The sequence below is a fragment of the Cebus imitator genome, unplaced genomic scaffold (assembly GCF_001604975.1).
Source record: "Cebus imitator isolate Cc_AM_T3 unplaced genomic scaffold, Cebus_imitator-1.0 Scaffold209, whole genome shotgun sequence".
Lineage (NCBI taxonomy): Eukaryota > Metazoa > Chordata > Mammalia > Primates > Cebidae > Cebus > Cebus imitator.
Genome location: NW_016107524.1, coordinates 3314533 through 3327182, shown reverse-complemented (window position 1 = coordinate 3327182; position 12650 = coordinate 3314533). Strand labels below are relative to the sequence as shown.

Here is a 12650-nt window from a genome sequence, read left to right as displayed (position 1 = left end):
AAAAAAAAAAAAAAAAAAAATTAGCCAGGCATGGTGGCTTGTGCCTGTAGTGCCACTACTTGGGAGGCTGAGACAGGGGGAATGCTTGAGTCCAGGAGTTTGAGGCTATAATGAGCTATGATTGCACCAGTCCTGGGCAACAGAGTGTGACCCCATCTCTAAAAAAATTTAAAGATTAAAAAAAGAGCTGGGTGCGGTGGCTCACACCTGTAATCCCAGTACTTGGGGAGGCCAAGGCGGTGGATCATTTGAGGTCAGGAGTTCAAGACCAGGCTGACCTGGTCTTGATGGGGTGAAACCCCATGTCTACTAAAAATACAAAAATACAATTCCAGCTACATGGGAGGCTGAGGCAGGAGAATCGCTTGAACCCTGGAGGCAGAGATTGTAGTGAGCCAAGATCACACCATTGCACTCCAGTTGCTCTTGGGCAACAAGAGCAAAATTCAGTCTCAAAGAAAAAGAAGGCTGGGCGCATTGACTCATGCCTGTAATCCCAGCACTTTGTGAGGCCAAGGTGGGTGGATCACAAGGTCAGAAGATCAAGACTATCCTGGCCAACATGTCACCACTAACCTCACTCTACTAAAAATAAAAAAATTAGCTCAGCGTGGTGGCATGTGCCTGTAGTCCCAGCTACTCAGCCGGTGCCTGTAACCCCAGCTACCAGGGAGGCTGAGGCAGGAAAATCGCTTGAACCCAGGAGGCAGAGGTTGCAGTGAGCCGAGATCGTGCCACTGCACTCCAGCCTGGGCCAAAGAGCAAGACTCCATCTCAGAAAAAGAAAAGAAAATGGATGAATGTTAGGAAGATGATAGCAAAAGCAGGGAGCCATGTTAGAATTCTGAGTAATAGGGAGAAGAGAAGAGACAGTTTTGTTCTGTGTGCAGAGGTGGAACTGCCTGATGTTGCCGAGGCTTTGTATGTGAAGGGCAAGGGAGGGGAGGTATCAAGTCTGACTACTTGGTCTCTGGCTTGAGCAACTGGAAGAATAGAGGTGTGTCACTCCCCAAGATGGAGAAGATGGTGGAGGACAGATTAGAGGTGGGGAGATCAAGAGTTCATCTTTTTTTTTTTTTTTAATGGAATTTCACCATGTTGGCCAGGGTGATCTCGAACTCCTGACCTCAGGTGATCCACCCGTCTTGGCCTCCCAAAGTGCTGGGATTACAGGCGTGAGCCACCGTGCCTGGCCTAAGAGTTCTTCTTAAGGCCGGGTGCAATGGCTCACACCTGTAATCCTAGCGCTTTGGGAGGTCTAGGTGGGTGGATGGCTGGAGCCCAGGAGTTCAAGACCAGCCTGGGCAACCTGATGAAACCCCATCTATACAGAAACTAGCCAGGAGTGGTGGCATGCAGCTGTGGTCCTAACTACTTGGGAGGCTGTAGTAGGAGGATTGCTTGAGCCTGGGAGGAGGAGGTTGCAATGCACTGAGATTTGGCCAATGCACTCCAACCTGAATGACAGAGATGAGACCCTGTCTCAAAAAAAAAAGAAAAAAAAAAAAGTTCTGTAGGGAGAAGACCCCATAAGTGCTGAGGCAGGAGCCAAAAGCCTCAGCCTATTTCCATGTAAATAATGGAGAAGAAAGTAACTAGAAATATAACATATAACCATAGTAGTTATTAGTTATTCAAAGGTGATCTTATTCACAGGTGATCTTGTTTTTTTTTTATTTTTTTTAAAAAAGACATTTATTCAGTGTCACAATCAGACTATTACATTTAGCAATCAACAGCATGGGTGCAAAAAGAAAAAAAAAAGAAAGAGAAAAAGAAAAAAAATCTACATTAAAACCCTTTGTTAGAATGCTTTACACTTTCCACAGAACAGAAACTAAAATAACCTGTTATACAATTAGTCACAAATACAGTTCTCAAGTTTTTTGCCCATATACATGAGTATTTGTCTAAATCATGTCTTCTTTGTAGCAGCTAGGCCCTGCCACCACTGTGCTTGGCTGAGTTCACAAATCTGTTGTAACCTGTAGCTTCGCTGTCACTTCTTTGGCTCTCCTCTCCTCTCATTAGGAAGCTTTGTTTCCTAATGAAAATCTTCTGCCACTGCCATAGCTACTGCTGCTACTGGAACCGCCATAGCCACCTTGGTTTCGTGGCTTGGCAAAGTATTGGCTGCCACCACCATAGGGGCCAGAGCTTCTGCCTCCAAAGTTTCCTCCCTTCATGGGCCCAAAATTTGAAGACTGATTGTTGTAACTGCCAAAATCATTGTAGCTTCCACCACCTCCAAAATTGCCTCCACTACCACCACCAAAGCCGCCTCCGCCTCCGTTGTTATAGCTGTCGTAGCTGCCACTCCCGCCATAGCCACTGCCCTGGTTTCCATAACCCTGTCCACCACTTCCATAGCCTCTGCTTCCTCCAGAGTAACCAGGGCAGCCTCCTCCATAACCACCTTCATTACCAAATCCATTATAGCCATCCTCACTGCCACCATATCCACCACCACCACGGCTGCCACCAAAGCCACCACGACCACTGAAGTTTCCTCCATAACCAAAGTTGTCATTCCCACCGAAACCACCTCCACGGCCACCACCAAAGTTTCCAGAACCACTTCGACCTCTGTCTGGATGAAGCACTAGCCATCTCTTGCTTTCACAGGGCTTTCCTAACTTCACAGTTGTGGCCATTCACAGTATGGCATTTCTTTTTTTTTTTTTTTTGAGACAGAGTTTCACTCTTACCCAGGCTGGAGTGCAATGGCGTGATCTCAGCTCAACGCAACCTCCTCCTCTTCGGTTCAGGCAATTCTCTTGCCACAGCCTCCTGAGTAGCTGGGATTACAGGCACGCACCACCATGCCCAGCTAATTTTTTGTATTTTTAGTAGAGACGGGTTTCCCCATGTTGACCAGGATGGTCTCGATCTCTTGACCTCATGATCCACCTGCCTCAGCCTCCCAAAGTGCTGGGATTACAGGCTTGAGCCACCGCGCCCGGCCTACAGTATGGCATTTCTGAATGACAATCTTATCCACGGAGTCATGGTCGTCAAAGGTAACCAAGGCAAAGCCCCTTTTCTTGCCACTGCCTTGGTCAGTCATGATTTCAATCACTTCAATTTTCCCATACTGTTCAAAGTAATCTCTTAGGTGATGTTCTTCAGTGTCTTCTTTAATGCCACCAACGAATATTTTTTTCACAGTTAAGTGGGCACCTGGTCTTTGAGAATCTTTTCTTGAGACAGCTGTCTTTGGTTCCACAACTCTTCCATCCACTTTGTGTTGCCTTGCATTCATGGCTGCATCCACTTCCTCCACAGTTGCATAAGTGAGGAACCCAAAGCCCCTGGAGCGCTTGGTGTTTGGATTTCTCATTACCACACAGTCTGTGAGCGTTCCCCATTGCTCAAAATGGCTCCTCAGGCTCTCATCGGTTGTTTCAAAGCTCAACCCTCCAATAAAGAGCTTCCTTAGCTGTTCCGGCTCTTTAGGAGACTCTGACTTAGACATGATCGCAGGGAGAAGAGAGACTTTAACCATGCTTCTTCGGCGTCCACAGGCAGAAAGGAGATCTTAATTCTTTTACTAATGCCTCTCAGGTCACAAGTATGAACCTGGGGCAACATTGTGAAATGAATGACTCTAAGGCAATTGCTTTAAGCCCTCTGTCACGCCCTCATAAGGGCTGCTGGAGGGCACCTTGGCTGTGCAGCAGCGCCAGCACTAGGAAAGCTCCCGCTGTTTTAGCCAGCTAGGGAAGGAGCTGTCCAAAATGGCCAAGACATCTCCTTCCTCGGAGGAGTTAGGAGAAAAACGCTTCTCCGAGCTCTTGCAGTAGGCCTGATGCTGTGAGGTGGGCCTGCAGACATCCAGGGCTTAATTGTTTCTATGTGATGCTGTGCGTCAGTGGTCAAGTTCCAGGTCGACCTCACGATCCGCTTCTGCACCTGGTTCCTTTTTTCTTGTAAGAATTAATCAGTAAGAGTAAGGTAAATCTTAATGTCTTTGTGACAAGTATGAAAAAGTGCTGATGCATTTTGCTCCTTGCCTCATCTTGGCTACCTGAAAGTCTTGGCCACACCCTATTTTACGCTGTCCCCAGTCACTGACCACCAAGGCCACGCCCTACGTACGCCCTACCCACCCGGCCCCCAGATTTGCAACTCAATAAAAGTGAGAGTGTCTGGGCATTCGCGGCCACTGCCGGACTCCATCCTTTGGTTGGCAGTGGATCCCCAGGCCCAAACTCTTTTTTCTCTATGTCTGTGTCTTGTGTCTTATTTCTACAGTTTCTTCTCTCCCAACCAGCAGGGAGGGGCTCACAGAACCCTGTAGGGCTGGACCCTATAAAGTTCAGTTTAGAATATGTTAAGTTTGAGATGTCAGAGAGATAATCAGGCAGTTGGATCTAGGGGTCTGGAACTACCTTCTTCCTCCATGCCATTTGAGGTTGGGTCTTGCAAAGAAGGAAACTAGGTGGGTGGGGTAGAATTCATGACCATGGATTGGTGGGGGTGAGTGTAGCAAGATAAGGGGCTTGAACGTGTCTTGATGAGCAAGCTGTTAGTCTTGATAGGTAAACTGTTTAGTTTACAATCTTCTCTTTCAGGAGCAGGTATTTCCCGAAGCAAGCAGCCAGGAAAAAATTTATTTTTGTTTGTTTGGCGTAGTGTTATTTTTTTTCTTTTTTTTTTTTTTTTTTTTTTTTGAGTCGGAGTTTCGCTCTTGTTACCCAGGCTGGAGTGCAATGGCGCAATCTCGGCTTACCGCAACCTCCGCCTCCTGGGTTCAGGCAATTCTCCTGCCTCAGCCTCCTGAGTAGCTGGGATTACAGGCACGCGCCACCATGCCCAGCTAAGGTCGTAGTGTTATTTAACACAGGAACAAGAAAGTGTGTTCATATCAGTTTTTTTTTGTCTGTTTGTTTGTTTTGAGACAGAGTCTTGTTCCGTCTACCCAGGTTGGAGTGAAGTGGCGTGATCATGGCTCACTGCAACCTCTGTCTCTGGGGTTCAAGCAATTCTCGTGCCTCAGCCTCCTAAGTAGCTGGGATTACAGGCATGCACCACCACACCCAGCTAATGTTTGTATTTTTTTTTTTTTTATTCAAAGAGAGGGGGTTTCAGCATGTTGGCCAGGATGGTCTTGATCTCCTGTCCTCATGATTCACCCACCTTGGCCTCCCAAAGTGCTGGGATTACAGGTGTGAGCCACTGCGCCCTGTCTGTTTGTATTTTTTTTTTAATTTTTATTTATTTATTTTTTTTTTATAAAGATGGGGTTTCACCATGATAGCCAGGCTGGTCTTGAACTCCTGACCTCAGGTGATCCACCCACCTCAGACTCCCAAAGTGCTAGGATTACAGGCGTGAGCCACTGCGCCCATCTTCACAGTTCTAATCTTCATTAACTAAGTGTTCTCAGGCAAGCATCTTTTTTTCAGGCAAGCACCCTTTAATGATAAAAATAGTGATTACACAGTGCTTACCCTATGTCCAGCATCTCTAAGCACTTTATGGGCATTAAGTAATTTAATTCACACACTATTATTTGCCCAATGTCATAGATGTGCCTCTTTTAAGCACAGACAGGTTAAGTAAACTGTTCAAGGTCACATAACTAGTAAGTGTGGGCCCCCACGTTCAAACTCTGAATTTCTCCCTCAGCTGCTTAACTTGTCATTTTCTGCTTATATTGAAGGAGTCAGCCCTGAGGATAAGGGATGTTGGGGAAAAACTTTTCCTCCATACTCTTAAGTTCAAGTACTAGATATCTGCAAATTGGACTGACAAAAGACAGATTTGCAAATTTGTTTATGCATGCAATGCTCATATGCACAGGAGTGCTCAATGATGCACAACTCAAAAGGCTGGTTAAAATTTGGGGCTTATGTACTGTAGTAGGGGAAGTGGAAGGGGCAAGAAAGTGCTCCTGTGGGAAGAATGAATAGGTTTCTTTATGAAACACAAATGAGTTTTTAGGAAAACAAACTGGAGATAAAGTTTGTGATAACGCTTGCTTATGCAGGGGCTCATGGTCTTTTTATTATATCTTCATAGCTGTGAAACTCCCCTAGAGAGGGAATTTGAAGTAGGTTTACCCTTGGTCTCTTTCCTGGAAGAGTCCTTCTGGAAGAAGGACTATATAGCTGTCTTCATTTCTCAAAGGTTTCTGCTTTTTTAATAAAAATTAGCCTGTACTTGGCTGGATGTGGTGGATCACATCTGTAATCTCAGCACTTTGGGAGGCCAAGGCAGGTGGATCACTTAAGCCCAGAGGTTTGAGACTAGCCTGACCAACATGGAGAAATTCCATCTCTACTAAAAATACCAAAAATGAGCCAGGCATGGTGGTGGGTCCCTGTAATCCCAGCTACTTGGGAGGCTGAGGCAGGAGAATTGTTTGAACCTGGGGGCAGAGGTTGCAGTGAGCCAAGATTGCACCACTGCACTCCAGCCTGGGTGATGGAGTGAGACCCTGTCTTAAATAAACAAACAAACAAAAATTAGCCTGTGCCTGTATTTCTGGCTAGTGGGGGTGGGGGTGGGGTGCTGAGGTGGGAGGATGGCTTGAGCCTAGGAGGTCGAGGCTGCAGTGAACAATGATTGTGCCACTCTGCTCTAGCCTGGATGACAGCAAGACCCTGTCTCAAAGAAAAAAAAGTTCTGGCCGGGCACGGTGGCTCAAGCCTGTAATCCCAGCACTTTGGGAGGCCGAGGCGGGTGGATCACGAGGTCAAGAGATCGAGACCATCCTGGTCAACAGGTGAAACCCCGTCTCCACTAAAAATACAAAAAAAAAATTAGCTGGGCATGGTGGCGCGTACCTGTAATCCCAGCTACTCAGGAGGCTGAGGCAGGAGAATTGCCTGATCCCAGGAGGCAGAGGTTGTGGTGAGCTGAGATGGCGCCATTGCATTCCAGCCTGGGTAACAAGAGTGAAACTCCGTCTCAAAAAAAAAAAAGTTCTTCTTTTAGTCAGATTTAGGAATCCCCAAGAAGGCTTCTTTCAACATCTGTTGAATCTCAAATGTCTTCAGTTTAAAATAATCTTTATACACCAAATCAGGGATTCTGAGTAGGTCCCCACAGGGCTTATCCAGTTCCATCATACTTTGCCTCACTGTGAAATGGCAAAGGGGGCAAAAGCATCCTGAGGGGAAGGGAAGGAGTTATATTTATAGGGCATACATTAGATGGCTGGCAGCAGTTTTCACCTCATCTCATTCCATCCTCCCAATACCCCCACGCAAGCAAATATTAGTGAATCCCCATTTATCAGATTAGGAGACCACGGCTCAAGGACAAAAAATTTACCCAGGATGCCCAACCTGCACCTGAGGTTGCCAGAACTGAGAACACGTCTGCGTGGCCTCAGAGCAGGGCTGATGCCAGAACAATGAAGGCAGAGGGCAGGAATGGCCAGTCAGTTGGGAAGCAACACTGGGGCCACACTTTGGAGATCAGAGGCTGAGACCATATTGGAAAAGTACCTAGCAATTCCACCAGGATGGCTCTGGAGAGCTAGAGAAATGCTGGTGCTAGCCCTCCCCATCTGTCTATCCCCCAGGGCCATTTGTGGTCTGAGACAATAATGGAAGTTTCCAGCCAGTCAGTCAACATGGCTCATGTCTGCAATCCCAGCATTTTGGGAGGCTGAGGTGGGAGGATCGCTTGAGCTCAGGAGTTTGAGACCAGGTTGGGCAACATAGGGAGACCCTATCTCATAAAAAAAGTTTTAAAAATTAGGCAGGCATGGTGGTGGTGTGCCTGTAGTCCCAGCTACTCAAGAGGCTGAGGCAGGAGGACTGCTTGAGCCCAGGAGGTTGAGGCTACAATGAGCCATATTCGCACCACTGGTGACAGAGCCAAAACGTGGCTCAAAAAATAAAAATAATAAAGGATGTTAGCCACAGTTCAGAGAAGATAGCTGGAGGTCTGTGAGGGGAATGCCTTCAGACTATGGAACCCCTCAGGCCCATCTTCCTTCTCTCCAAGTAGACACTGGGCCTGTCTCCCAGAGCCTCCACCATACCTTGAGTACTTAGGGGAATACACAGGAGGCTTTGATTTCTGTCCCCTTGCTGACCCAAAGGCAGACTGCAAGTGCTGTTTCTTTCCACCTGATTTCCACAAAGTTTCTCCCCTTCTTTTTCCTGAGAATTGAGAAAGTTAAAATAAGCAAGGAATGAGAAATCTGAAACATGCTCTGCCATTCATCTGGCTGGGATAACAAAGATAAAGCCAGCTACAAAGTTAAACAGGAAACCCAATCTCTCCCAAGGATAAACTGCCTTCCCAAAGTAGCATAAGGAATATTATTTTCTTTTTTAACTCTTGGCAATCTCAGAAATCTTGTTCTCCAAAGTCATAGGCTTTCAGAAACTTTGCTGGCTGAAATTATTGTTATTATTTATTTAGAGACAGGGTCTCAGTCTGTCACCCAGGCTGGAATGCCATGGCGCAATCACAGTTCACTGCAGCCTCGACCTCCCAGGTTCAAGTGATTCTTCCACAGCCTTGCCAGTAGTTGAGACTACAGGCGTGCATCACCATGCCCAACTGGTTTATTTTTATTTTTTGTAGGAAATAATGCTGCCTAGGCTGGTCTTGAACTCCGGGGCTTAAGCCATCTTCCCACCTTGGCTTCCCAGTGTTGAGATTACAGGTGCACATCACCATGCCCAGCTGGTTTATTTTTATTTTTTTTTTGGTAGAGAAATAAGCCGGGTGTGGTGGCTCACGCCTGTAATCCCAGCACTTTGGGAGGCTGAGGCAGGCAGATCACAAGGTCAGGGGTTCGAGACCAGCCTGACCAACATGGTGGAACCCTGTCTCTGAAAAAAAATTAATTGAAAATAAATAAAAAGAGAAATAATCATGCTGCCTAGGCTGATCTTGAACTCCTGGGCGTAAGCGATCCTCCCACCCTAGTTTCCCAGTGTTACAGACATAAACCACCTCTCCCGGCCTTGCTGTTTGAAATTATATGAGCAAAAATGAAACATCCCACTTATGCCTGGAGCATCTTACTTTGACATAAAAACAGCTTTGATTTACAACCCAGGTGTATAACTTTAGATATGGGATTTGTGGACGTCACTCCACATCTATCTTAACTTTGTTGTTTCCAAGGAAATGGGATCTTGGGTGCACTTTGTAATCTAGCACTGTCTTTACATGCAGCTAGATTTGAGCTTTCAAAACACTGTTTCAGGGGCGGACGCGGTGGCTCACGCTTGTAATCCCAGCACTTTGGGAGGCCAAGGCAGGCAGATCACAAGGTCAAGAGGTCAAGACCATCCTGGCCAACACGGTGAAACCCCGTCTCTACTAAAAATACCAAAAAAATTAGCCAGGCATGGTGGCACGTACCTGTGGTCCCAGCTACTCGGAAGGCTGAGGCGGAAGAATCGCTTGAACCCAGGAGGCGGAGGTTGCAGTGAGCCAAGATTGCGCCACTGCACTACAGCCTGGTGACAGAGCAAGACTCTGTCTCAAAAAAAAAAGAAAAAAACACTGTTTCAGGTAAATTTATCTGAAATTCTACCCTCCCCCAAAGCATATAACAATTGTTTCCCTTTTTTAGTTTGGTGAGATGCCCCATGTTTCCTCTGCTGTGGATGCTCCCCCCCTGCAATTAGCAAAACAAACCCTGACTTTGGCAGACTAAAGCCTTGTCCCTGGTGATCGTGAGCTGCTTGGGCTAGGACGGAACCCTCACAAAACACGACCCTCCTGTGTTCATACTTGACTTTATCTCCCAAAGCCCAAGACAAAGACATAGACTGTTGGGTCAGACTGTTCCTTGGACAGGCAGAGAGGGGAACACAGGACACCGAATTCTTCTGGAGAATACTTGTTTTCTTTTTTCTCCTGGTGTGCGTGTGTGTGTGTGTGTGTGTGTGTGTGTATGTGTGTGTGTTTTGAGACAGGGTCTCAAGGTAGGAGTGCAGTGGTCTGACCATAGCTCACTACAACTTCAAGCTCCTGGGAACAAGCAATCTTCCTGCTTTGAGCCTCCCAAGTGAAGAGTAGCTGGGACTACAGGCATGTGTCACCACTCCTGGCTAATTTTTTTTTTTAATTTTTTTGTAGAGAAGGTGGGAATCTCACTATGTTACCTAGGCTGGTCTTAAACTCCTGGCCTGAAGTGATCTCCCAAAGTGTTGGGATTATAAGTGTGAGCCATTGTACCTGGCCCGTTGGTGATTTCTTTGTATAACTGTCCAATTTATTGAATGTTTATGGTGTGCCAGGCACTGGGCTCAAGGCTTCATAATGCCCTTTCACTTAATCCCATGAAGGAGTAGTGTTAATATCATCCCTATTTTACAGATTTAGAAACTGAGGCACAGGCTACATAACTTGCCCAACAAGTTCATGTAGCTTAGTAAGCAGCTCAGCTGGGACGTGAACACAAACTTTGAATACAGAGCTCTTAACCACTAGGCCAGAGGTTCCCAAATACCTAGTATATTTACCACCTTAGCACTTTTCCACCACATCTCCTAGGCCAAAACAACATCATGGATTGTTACACAATTTACTAAGTGTAATTTAGTAGCCATGTGAAAGAAATAATACATGTAAAAGAAAAATATTTTTATTCCATTTTCAAAATATATATAGTCATGGAATGTATGTGTTTGGTTGGGCACTGCAGATTAAAGATAGATTAGAGCCAGGCACAGTGGCTCACACCTGTAATCCTAGCACTTTGAGAGGCCAAGTAGAGAGAAGGGCTTGAGCCCAAGAGTTGGAGACCAGCATGGGCAACACAGCAAGACCCACTCTCTGTAGAAAATAAAATTATCAGGGTGTGAGGATGCACACCTGCAGTCTTAGCTGCTTGGGAGGCTGAGACGGGAGGATCAGCCTGGGCAACAGAGTGAGACACCGTCTCAAACAAACAAAAGACAGACTTTTATTCAGATATGCATGCAGGAGTTCACAGGAAAAAAATGTTACTCTAGGAGGCTATTAATTGCCATTTATACAACTTTTTTTTGTTGTTGAAAATCTAAATCTACTTTATATATACCATTTAATAGGAGAAGAGGAGGGCGTCTGTGAGAAGAACAAATAGGTCTCCAGGGAAACAAATGGGAGCTAAGAATGTTTGTTTTTACAAAAAGGCTTCTATGGGAAGAGCAAATAGGTTTCTAGGGGAACAAATGGGAGATAAGAATGTTTGTTTTTGCAGGTGCAAGCCGTCTTTTTTTCTGGCCACTAAAACTCCCCTTGAGAGAAGATTTATGGCAGCTTCACTCCCAGAAATTGCTGCTGTTAGTCACATATGGGAAACTTTGAAAAGGCATCTTTCTGCATCTGTTGGCTCTCAAATGTCTTCAGTTCCAAGTAACATTCATGCCAATTCTGGGGGTCTGAGTGGTCCTCACATAATATATGTGTCTTCTCGTCTCTTAGTGAACCTTGTGGGAGGCATCAAACTGCAGCCTCCAAAGTTTGGCGCACAGGCACTGTTGTACTCACTAAAGACCAGGAAACAAGTTCAGAGAAGTATTAACAGAATTGCTCCAAGTTATCTGCTTGGCCAGCTAGGATCAAAGCTCAGGTCTCCATCAAACGCAAAGCACAGGCTCTTAACCTCTTAGAACTGGCGCATCCCCTCTGAACCTCCATTTCCTTCCTGTAAAAGAATAAAGTCAAGGCCAGGCAAGGTGGCTCATGCCTGTAATCTTATCACTTTGGGAGGCTGAGGTCGGCAGATCACTTGAGGCTGGGAGTTTGAAACCAGCCTGACCAACATGGAGAAACCCTGTTCTGTACTAAAAATACAAAAATTAGCCAGGTGTGGAGGCACATGCCTGTAATCACAGCTACTCAGGAGACTGAGAGACGGAAGAAGTGCTTTAACCTGGGAGGTGGAGCCATTGCACTCCAGCTTGGGTGACAGATTGAGACTTCATTTAAAAAAAAAAAAAAAAAAAAGAATAACATTACTTGAATTAAAGGAATTAAATATTAATATTTGTACTTCAAAAAGGTCCATCATTGCTGGGTGCAGTGGCTCACACTTGTAATCCCAGCACTCTGAGAGGCTGAGGCAGGTGGATCATTTGAGGTCAGGAGTTTGAGACCAGCCTGGCCAACATGGTGAAATCCTGTCTCTATTAGAGATACAAAAATTAGCTGGGTAGTAGTGGTGCACACCTGTAATCTCGGCTATTCATGAGGCTGAGAAAGGAGAATTGGTTGAGCCTGGGAGGCAAAGGTTGTTGTGAGTCGAGACTGCACCACTGCACTGAAGTCTGGGAGACAGAGTGAGACCCTGTACCCCCCAAAAAAGGTCCAGCTTAAGAAATATAGTGAAACTTTGTCTCTACACAAAATTTTTAAAAAATTAGCAGAGCACCGGGCACAGTGGCTCACACCTGTAATTCCAGCACTTTGGGAGGCTGAGGCAGGTGGATCACTTGAGGTCAGGAGTTCGAGACCAGTCTTGCCAACATGGTGATACCCTATCTCTTCTAAAAATACAAAAATTAGCTGGGCATGGTGGTGGGCCCTTGTAATCCCAGCTACTAGGGAGGCTGAGGCAGGAGAATTGCTTGAACCCGCAAGGTGGAGATTGCAGTAAACCAAGACCGTGTCACTGTACTCCACGCTGGGTGACAGAGTGAGACTCCTCAAAACGGAAAAAAAAAATAGGCATGGTGTTG

General features: G+C 46.0%; 1 pseudogene across 1 annotated transcript; it reads right to left on the bottom strand.

The window, feature by feature from the left end:
* Window positions 1-2027: 2027 nt before the first annotated feature.
* On the bottom strand, window positions 2028-3514 carry LOC108317821 (annotated as a pseudogene). The gene is made up of 2 exons (XR_001830904.2): window positions 2969-3514; window positions 2028-2670 (listed from the first exon to the last, which is right to left on the bottom strand). The product of XR_001830904.2 is annotated as a heterogeneous nuclear ribonucleoprotein A1-like (transcript).
* Window positions 3515-12650: the final 9136 nt, after the last annotated feature.